Below are 9,568 nucleotides of genomic sequence, written 5' to 3'. Positions count from 1 at the left end.
GATGTAGTCATGATAGCTGCTTCTGAGGCAGTCATTAAACATCACCATAGAAAAGCCAGAAGAATCAAAGACACGTTTGCTCTAATTTACTGAGACATCCTACAAATGCCAAAAGCAACTTAACTCCAGAGTTTAGTTTTATGAGAAAAACAAAACTGTACTTAGAAAATTAATACAGTAAGTTTTTTCTGCAGCTCATAGCCAGATAACAGACCAGATTTATCATAAGTATGCTTAGGGAATTATGTAAAAAAAAAAAAAAAAGAAAACAGCACATCTAAGCCCAGTAATAATTTGGGAACCTTTCTATCAAAGAAGTATAAGAATATCATTATGGGATATGCATGGAGATCCAAAATAACTCTAGGTCAGATCTAAGCTTATATAACTCGAGTGTAAACCCATAAATGCTCAGAGACCTAAAACCTTTCAAGGTGGCTGTGGTAGGATCTCATTAACATGCACACTTTTGCTGGGTGTTTCATACATTTCATACAAGCCAATAGCATTTGACAAGGTCATAATCTAGCACAGGTGGCAACAGCTCATGACTCACAGGTCATATTTGTCTTGCTGCCTGTTTGTGAATAAAATTTTGTCGACCCTCAACCGTGCTTATTGCCATTCGTGTTGCCGATGGCTGCATCCATGCTGCAACCGCGAGTCAAGGAATTGTTACAGAAATTGTGTGGATCTCCATATTTAATATCTTTGCCTTTACAGACAACATTTACTGACCCAGGCCTGGCCTAGCATAGAAAGTGAAATTCAATGCCAGTTCTCCAAGTAAATGATCTGCAATGGCAGTCTTTGAGAACATTTTATCAGTTGTTCTGTTCTAACTTGTGGTTTAAGAAATTACACTGAAGAAATTTATCAAAGTGTCTTGATGACCTGGAAGTGTTGCCTTTTGTATTTGTTGTCATCCAAAAATCCGAATCAATTTAACAAAAATGAGCCATAACTTATTTTAACACTTTTTGAATTATATGTCAATCATCCAAGCTTTCTAACTCAAGGACTGCAGAGGTAAGAATATGAATCTTCAACACACTGCTTGCTCTCTCCTGTCCTCTCCAGCTGTCAACACTATCTGAACCGATTGTTATTGTGGCTGTCAGAATTGGCATGGGAAAAAGAAAAGAACTGACATTGGAAATCAGCAATAGGACAGAGTTAACTTCCCAACTGTCTTTCCCATTGCACTAGCATATGTAAGAGATGTTTTTATTTGGCAGAGTGACATTTGCCACCCAAGCACTGACAAAACAACATGTTTAAATAAATGCTGATTGCACAGATTCAAATATCCTTGATAGTGAATGCTAAGTGGGTAGAGATAATTATGTAATAATCTGAGGACCATGCACAGTGTCTTTGCCTAATGGAATTATTTGGAAAAGAGGGTTTTGATTTTGAAATCTGACACTTAAATTGGAAAGAACACTGTAATAAACATTTTAGCAAGCTTCTATATTCTGTTTGTTGAAAAGGATATTGTAAGGAGTCCTGAATTTTTAAAAATTTATTTTCTTAATTAACAAACTAAAATTGAATTGTCATATCACTTCAGATTTTTTTTTTAGTTTCTTAGGTGTCTATAAAAAGCCGATTCTCATTCTGAGAATGAGTGTCTGTCTCAGAATCTGCTAGGTGTGACGTCCAGAAGCAGCAGTACTGATATTACTGAGTAATTGTACATTCCTTCCAAGATGGACGCTGGAGGATATTACTTCCTACTCTGTTTCTAGGAAATGTAGGATTTGGAAGACAGTAATTATAAGAAAATCATAGCAATGGGTCAGCATTATAGCAAAATGAGGCCTACACAATGACATGTTATGATGTAGGAAAGGAGGATCAAAGGCAATACCACATTAATGACATTAATTTTCATGTGCAGTAAGGACAGTTTTTATTCATGGATATTAGGATACTGAAAAGTATAAAGCATTCTGAATCTGCTTTGAGATTTTGCAGGGTGGATTTTTGTAAGAAGAGACACAGATTTTCACCTGTAATACACATTTAGCTTTGTCAGTGTATGTTGAGTCAATTGACTGCACATTCTAGGTCATTGTACAGGAAGTCACTATAAAACTCCCGAGGACTTGTGAGGTGACAAGAAAAACTATCTGCATGGAATCATTTGGTTTGTAGTCACAAGTGTCTTTAGCTGCACACCTATTCACAGTCCACGGATCATTTGTGAAACCTTGACAATGCTAATTATTTGTGGCTTTAGATTGATTTACATCCCAGACTTCACTATCCAAACTAAATCTGGCTGACTGTGGATACTCTGAAACTCTGGATCACTCAGTTCTGAGCAGTGTGGATGTAGGAACTTTATATTGAGCTTAGCTACCGTTAGATGATGTGGCTTTGGCAATCTCTTTCATAATGTAATACTTTAATTATGTTCATATAGATATAATAATTTTTGTTCTTGAGATTTATATTAAACATACATGAAGTTTGATTGGATTATGTATGGTGAGTTTCATTTAAATGTTTTAATGCAATCATATACTTTTACCTTTCCAATGTGATCGTGGGCTCTTTCAAAGGCCTGAGACAGTGTTATATAAGTTATATAAGCAAATAATTGGAATAGGCAAAGAAAGGCAGGACAACTAAAATATGTTGAAGATTTGTTTGAAGCCAAAAAAGTACAACAATGAAACTGGTTTTTCAGAGTCCAAAGCTAGTCTGTGTTTGGTAGAGACAAACTAATTATGAGTCGCAGCATCTCACCAGCTCTAGTTTTAAAATTTGTAGGAGAAGACAAAAGATTGCTTGGCAAGGTGAACATTGGTGAGGAACTTTTTAAAATAGTGAATAATTTATTCATAAGTACATGATTTCAATGACAATAACAAATTCACTTGAAACAATATAAAGTCAAAAGGATAAATGCTTTCTTATCAGCAAATCTGAGAAAGTAGTTCTACAGGACAATGCCACTAAAGGCATGATGCCTTAAATCATACTTGGGGGACTAGAAAATCCTAACAATACCATCATATAACCTTATCATTTAGTCCAAAGTTTCCCATGTAATATTTATGCAACATATATGATATATTCTTATACCATAGCTTCAAAATATTATCATCTTGTTGAGCTATTTTTCTCTGGAGTGTTCCGTGGCAAACATTAATAAACTATGAAGGTTGAATGACTGTAGGAATATAAAAATGAATATTTATATTCAACTTACTACTTATCATCAAGAAGTACAATTAAATGAAGATAATACTTTATCCCTGTTCTGTGTCTTTGGAGTCTTTCTCCATTGGTGTACATGCTGCAGACTTTATTGGTAACCACACGTAAAACCTCCTCATAATGTTACTTACATTGTTGGGTCCTCCCTACAGACTATCCTTACTCAATAATGCATAAGTCCTCCAAGACCTAAAGATTTTCTTTTGCAGTTTCTTCCTTGTAATTTCTCCAGATTTTATTTATTTTATTTTTTAGCATTGCAGTTTCTGTTTTAATTTTTATTTTGTTTTTATACTTGTTTACATAGTTGAGAGGGATGCATATCTGTGTAGGCTTCTAATTAGGGTGGGAAGGGTCAAGCCATAGGGAAAGGTGGGTGGGACAAATGTTTCAGAGTTTTTGTTTTTATTCTCCTGATCTGCTTGGGGGGAATGGAGTGGTGGTGGTGCTGTGGCCTTTTAGGGAAGTCCCCTAAGTTCTATCAAGCCTGCTCCCAGCTCCAGATCTCATGCATGCCTGTGGGTTCTGCAGACATACTTAGCATGGTCTGCCCTCAGTCCTGGCCTATGCATGTGACAGTGGGTGCTACAGCCTGGCCCAGGTGTCAGGTGAGTTCCAAAGCTGAGCCTGGCTTGGCCCATCACCAACCCCGGCTCTGACACAAACCAGCTGGTGCTGTAGTCCCACAGAGATAAGACCACAAAGTCGCTACAGAATCTGCCCCCAAATTCAATTCTCTTACATTCTGGTGGGTGCTGTGGGCCAGACTGATGTGGCACACATCCTAGGCTCAGAGTTCATGTGTGCCAGCAGGTAGCAGGTAATGCTTCTTAACCTAGTCCAGGTCTCCCATGTGAATGGGTGCCTTGGCCTGACCCAGGCATGTTCTCCAGTTTCTTTCCCTCTAAACCCACATCAACTTCCTTGCCTACCTGCAAGTGCAGCAGCCTGCTCCGTGGAAACCCCTTGGAAGTCATTTTTCTTCCATTTCAAACATGCGCTTAGCCACTCCCACTCCAGCACATCCCACTGTCTCAGGGCTAGGTTTTCTCCTGGCCTAACCTAAAGTTCCTGACTTTCCCCACTTATCTTTACCAGAAATATAGAGAAAGTAACTATACTGTCACACTGCTAAAGTAAGCTGGTATTAACAAAGTCCAGAATGTCTGCCAGGTATTGGCTGCTTTTCTTGAAACACACGTGTAACACTCGCCTAGGTACAAGGCAGCTTCGGCAGTTGCAAACAGCTGGGTGATTTCTCCAGATCTTTCAAATCAGGCACTACAGTACAGAATCCCTGTTAATTGTTTCTGGCACCCAGGCACAGCTGGGTTATTTTGCATGATGTTTTCAATTCTGTTTATAAGTGATTGTCTTTATTTTTCAGACTCTGTCATAATACATTGTTTTGATTATTAGCAGACTTGAAAACATAATCACTCTATGAAATCCATTTTATATTGAGTTCTTCTCTTTCCAGCTTCATAACTTTTCTTAAATTATCACTTTTCTTAAATTATGCAAATGTAGAGAAAGCATTATTGGCATGACATTGACTTAATTTTTTAATAATTCCAGTCCCAGGTTCCTTTATCTAGCTCTGTCCATTGTTCTAAAAATTCATCAAGGTAGCCTTGCCCCTTCTCTGACAATCTTCAGAGTTAAGTCAAACTTTTTCGGGTCTTTGACTATGAACGTTACTCTCTTTCACTTTAAATGCATAATCAGTGCTTTTATTTGGTGCCACTTTAATTACATCTGAATGAGGCTATCAAATATTCAAAAACTGTATGAAATTACTCTGAACTTAAGCATATTTTTGAAGACATAATTATTAAAAATACAACATGGGAAATACAAAAATGTCTATGAGATCCTCAATTTTTTATATATATATATATATATATATATATATATACACATACATATGTGTGTATATATACACACGTGCATTTTCTAGGCTAATAAGAAATTAGTCTTCCACAGGCTTCCATTTCCTAAGGTAACGTTATCTCCATGCTAACTAAGAATGCAGCTGGAGGATTGTTAACTCACAGTTTGTGAAGTTTATGTATTTTTAATATGTTAACATTTGTGTAGTAAGGGTGACTGTTACCATTAATGACAGCCCATCATTCTGTCATTGCTTAATTGGCAAAAGTTTTTCTTTTTGGTGACATATATGGTAATGGTGAGTCGCATGCAATGAAGACTTGATGAAATGTAGTACTTGAATGCTGCCAGTGTGCAGAGAAGTTTGCTCTGTGCCTGAGGAGGATGGGATGCTTATGGGGGGAATTAAAGTAATGATGTCAACATATCAGTTGCATCACCTGTTTCAAAAAGGCTTCTGGGGACATTATGACACTTGATTAACATAATAGCAGCAGAGTGATTATTAGCTTAAATTTAGACACGGGAATTAAAAAAAAAGTTTAAGTAACTTTCCCAAGGACGGATTCACAAGGAAAGGACCATGTTTATTATATTTTTAGAGCATAATACAGTGTGTGACATATAGTATGCATTTAATATCTATTTGCAGAGCTAATGAAAGTGTAAAGTTGGGCCCAGTGTGGTAGCCTAGCTGCTAAAGTCCTCACTTTGCATGCACAGGGATTCTATATGGCTGCCAGTTCTAATCCTGGCAGCCCCACTTCCCATCCAGCTCCCTGATTGTGGCCTGGGAAAGCAGTTGAGGATGGCCCAAAGCCTTGGGACTCTGCACCTGCATGGGAGACCTGGAAGGGCTCCTGGCTTCTGACTTCGAATTGGCTCAGCTCTGGCCAGTGTGGCCACTAGGGAATTAATCATCGGATAGAAGATCTTCCTCTCTATATATCAGACTTTCCAATAAAAGTTAAATAAATCTTTAAACAAAAGTGTGAAGTTGTACTCAGATAAACTTATTCTACATATTTAAAGATTTAGGTGGAGTTACACAGGGAGACGGAGAGAAAGAGGAAGCGAATGAAAAAGGCTTCCATTCACTGGTTCACTCCAAATGGCTCCATTGGCCGGTGCTGAGCTGATCTGAAGCTACAAGCCAGGAGCTCTTCTGAAGTTCACTAGATAAAATCAAATTTTGGACTAGCTTATTAAATTTAAAAGTTATTTTAAGTGATTTCACTAGAAAATTGGGGCTGATCTTAGTTCCTATTTCTGTTCTTCAATTTTAAGGCCTGCTAAGCAAGCAGATGCTAGAGACAAGGAAAGCAATTCATGTCTCCCACGTGGATGGCAAGGTCACAGGTACTTGCCTCCTAGGATGAGTGTCAACAAGGAGCCAGAATCTGGAGCAGAATTGGGACTCAAATCTAGGCACCTCTGTTACAAGATATGAACATTCAACCTGCCTGTTACCTGCTGTGCCAAAGAGCTTCCCCTTACTGCTGTATGAAGTCCTCACTGTGCACCCTCCACACATAATGTAAACCTTTTAAAACCTGATACAACTAAGGGCTTCATTATTGTGTGGTCTGGGACTGTAGTCTATCATGGGGATTTCTTCTGGTCATTTGGAATTGTTTGCTGCCATTCTCTCAGATTATTAGATCTCTTCACACATACCTGCATGGAGCAAGCAGTCCTTCCTCACCACCTGTGTTTTGATCTGATTCTTCTCACGAGGTCTCAGCAGTCTGTTTTCACCTGTTTCTCACCCCAGGCTCCATTGCATCTGGTTTCATATAATATTTATGGTGTGACATGTCCAGTCGTGCCACTTGCATTCACATTGAGATCATTTTATGAATGAAAATACAGAGTTAGGAGCAATGCTGCAGAAATGCTAAAAACTTGGAGAGTTTCTAGCATTTTGTTTTAGAACAGATGTTAAAACACTCAATTAGAAAATTAATTTGTTTTTGCACTATATTGCCTTTTTAACCTTCGCTTGGGAACTTGCTAAATTCTGTCTTGAATCGTAAAAACATAATGTTAGAAACTACTGGATATCAACACACTGGATTTTATAATTAATGGATGTTAACATAGCCTTTTAAATTAATATTGGCAGGTGATCAACATCATGAACTGACGCCAAGTAAAAAATCTGTCTTTCCTGACACCCTGTCTTCCTCCCAGTCCTTAAACACTCATCTTTCTCCTCCATCTCTGCGTGTTTTTGATCCTCTTGCCTGGCACGTGTTCTCCTGAGTGGTAACCGTTGCATTTCCAGATTGTTATTAAAAGGAAGATTTCTCTGAATGTCTAAAGTTCATCACTCTCTGTAAGAGCTCTTTTCCTCTTTTCTTCGATAGCCTTTTTGTGATGGACTGTTATTTTCTTCACCTGCCTGTGTGATTGGAGTTTGTCCTATGTCTTTCCAAATACAGTGCTACAAATTTAGTATTTTCTACTGACTGGAATAATTCAGATGGGATGCAGAGCAGTGATAAGCAAGTTAGCAAAGTTTAATGCACAAACATATCAGAGAAATAAATATGATTAACCAGGTCAGCATTCAGCAAAGGACTGCATTCAGAGTGGAGTTTTTAATAGAAATCTGTATGGGTCCCTTCTCCACTTCCTCCCTCTTCTTAGAAATTGTGGATGGGGGAGTTCTGGGTTCGAAATTCCATAAAATGCTGCCAGAACTTTATCAGCATAGTGTTAGGGGCAGGGGTAGTTTTCCAACACTGCACCCACCCCTGCCCATCCCCTGGGAAGGCTGAAACCATCTAAGGAGGTATAAGAAGAGAGTACCTGCTTTAGGTGTAATGATTGGTGTGAAGCCAGGGCTTGTTTTGCTCATTCATTCCAATGCACAAACCTTTGTTTTCTTTAAAAATTCCCATTTTCTTTGTCCCCTCTGACATGCTAATGCCTACCTAGGCACATTGCTTAACAGAGCTACAGCTCTGTCTCCATAATAGTGCAATAGGACAGCCTATACTAGAAGCACTGCATATTACTTATATATTGTCATGTACATGTCAACTAATTTACTCCCCCAGTGATACTACAAAGAGGTTCTTACTATCCTTGTGTTGTAATCCAGGACGGTGAGACCAAAAAGATCAAATACCTTGTCAAGAATGATGTGGCTAGTACACAGATGAGTTGGACCCCACCAATCTGATTTTGAAATCCTGGCTCTTCATGAACATAGTCACAAAATTACTTTTGTAAAAGTTAAACAAAAAAGAAATGTTCAAATGCCAAAGCACGTAACAGTATGGTAAAATATCCCAAAATAGCTCTGAAAAATGTTCAATGTCGTTTTCCCCTATGCAACGTCTGGAAGAGGAGAATGATTTTTCAGGTCAGCTCAACCTGATCAGTGTAAGTGTTAGGTATTAGCATATCTAAAGAAAGAAGGTGTCAGTCATATCAGAGAGTATTCTGTAACGGAAATAAACAACACAGAAAGGGAGAATTAAGGAGTTGTAATTAGGCTAAGGAAACCAACTCCCTTCCCCTTGCTCTCCTCTGATAACACAGAAATGTTTTAAATTGTAGCAAAATATACATAGCAGACAGTGTACAATTGTAACTACTTTTGTATGTTCATTTTTAAAACTATAACTGAAGTTTTTTGTTGTTGTTGTTTTTCTTGTTTGGTTTAAGATTTGTTTTATTTACTTGAAAGGGTGACAGAGTTAGAGATGCATAGAGAGAAGCTGAGGTCTTCCACCTGTTGGTTCACCCTCTAGTGGCCACAATGAGGACCGGCCCAGGGCAAACGCAGGAGAGTCAGGCTTCATGGGGTCTTGCAGGCACATAGCAAAGGCTCACGCTTACAGGAAGCTGGATCAGAAGAACGCATCAAGGACTTGATCTAGTGTTCTGATACAGCGTGCCATGGAGTGGAGAGTGTCGATTTAACCCATTAAGACACAAGGCAACCCTTTCCTACCAGATACACTTGTTTCTTCACTTCAATGCCTAACTATTCCTAAGAATCTTTAACTCTATATTATTGTGCAAGTCTGTACTTTATTCAAAAGGACTTCCTGAATCACAGCAGTCTTTGCAGGCACATTTTCTCACATTATCCACACAAACCATTGATTATGCTGTGATTTTTTTTTGTAACATGAGATAGCGCTTAATAGCTTTGTTTTTTTTTTTTTCTCCACCACAGCATTCTTATCACACTAGATGGTTTTAAATTTTGAGTGTGAGCATCAAATCAGGTTGCTTATCATTCTGTCAAGCTAGTCTTTTTGCTGTCTCTGATCTAGCAAGCTCTTGGGAGTGGCTAGGTTGCGGCACATTGTAAACTCTACTCATCTGTCACTGCCCTACTCTGATGTTCATTTGGAAGAGAGTCTAAGAAAATAGCAATCAAGTATGCACATTTTTTAGCTTTAAAATTAGCCACTTTTTAAAG

The sequence above is a fragment of the Ochotona princeps genome, chromosome 4 (genome assembly GCF_030435755.1).
Source record: "Ochotona princeps isolate mOchPri1 chromosome 4, mOchPri1.hap1, whole genome shotgun sequence".
Classification (NCBI taxonomy): domain Eukaryota; kingdom Metazoa; phylum Chordata; class Mammalia; order Lagomorpha; family Ochotonidae; genus Ochotona; species Ochotona princeps.
Note: the sequence above shows the minus strand (reverse complement) of the source record.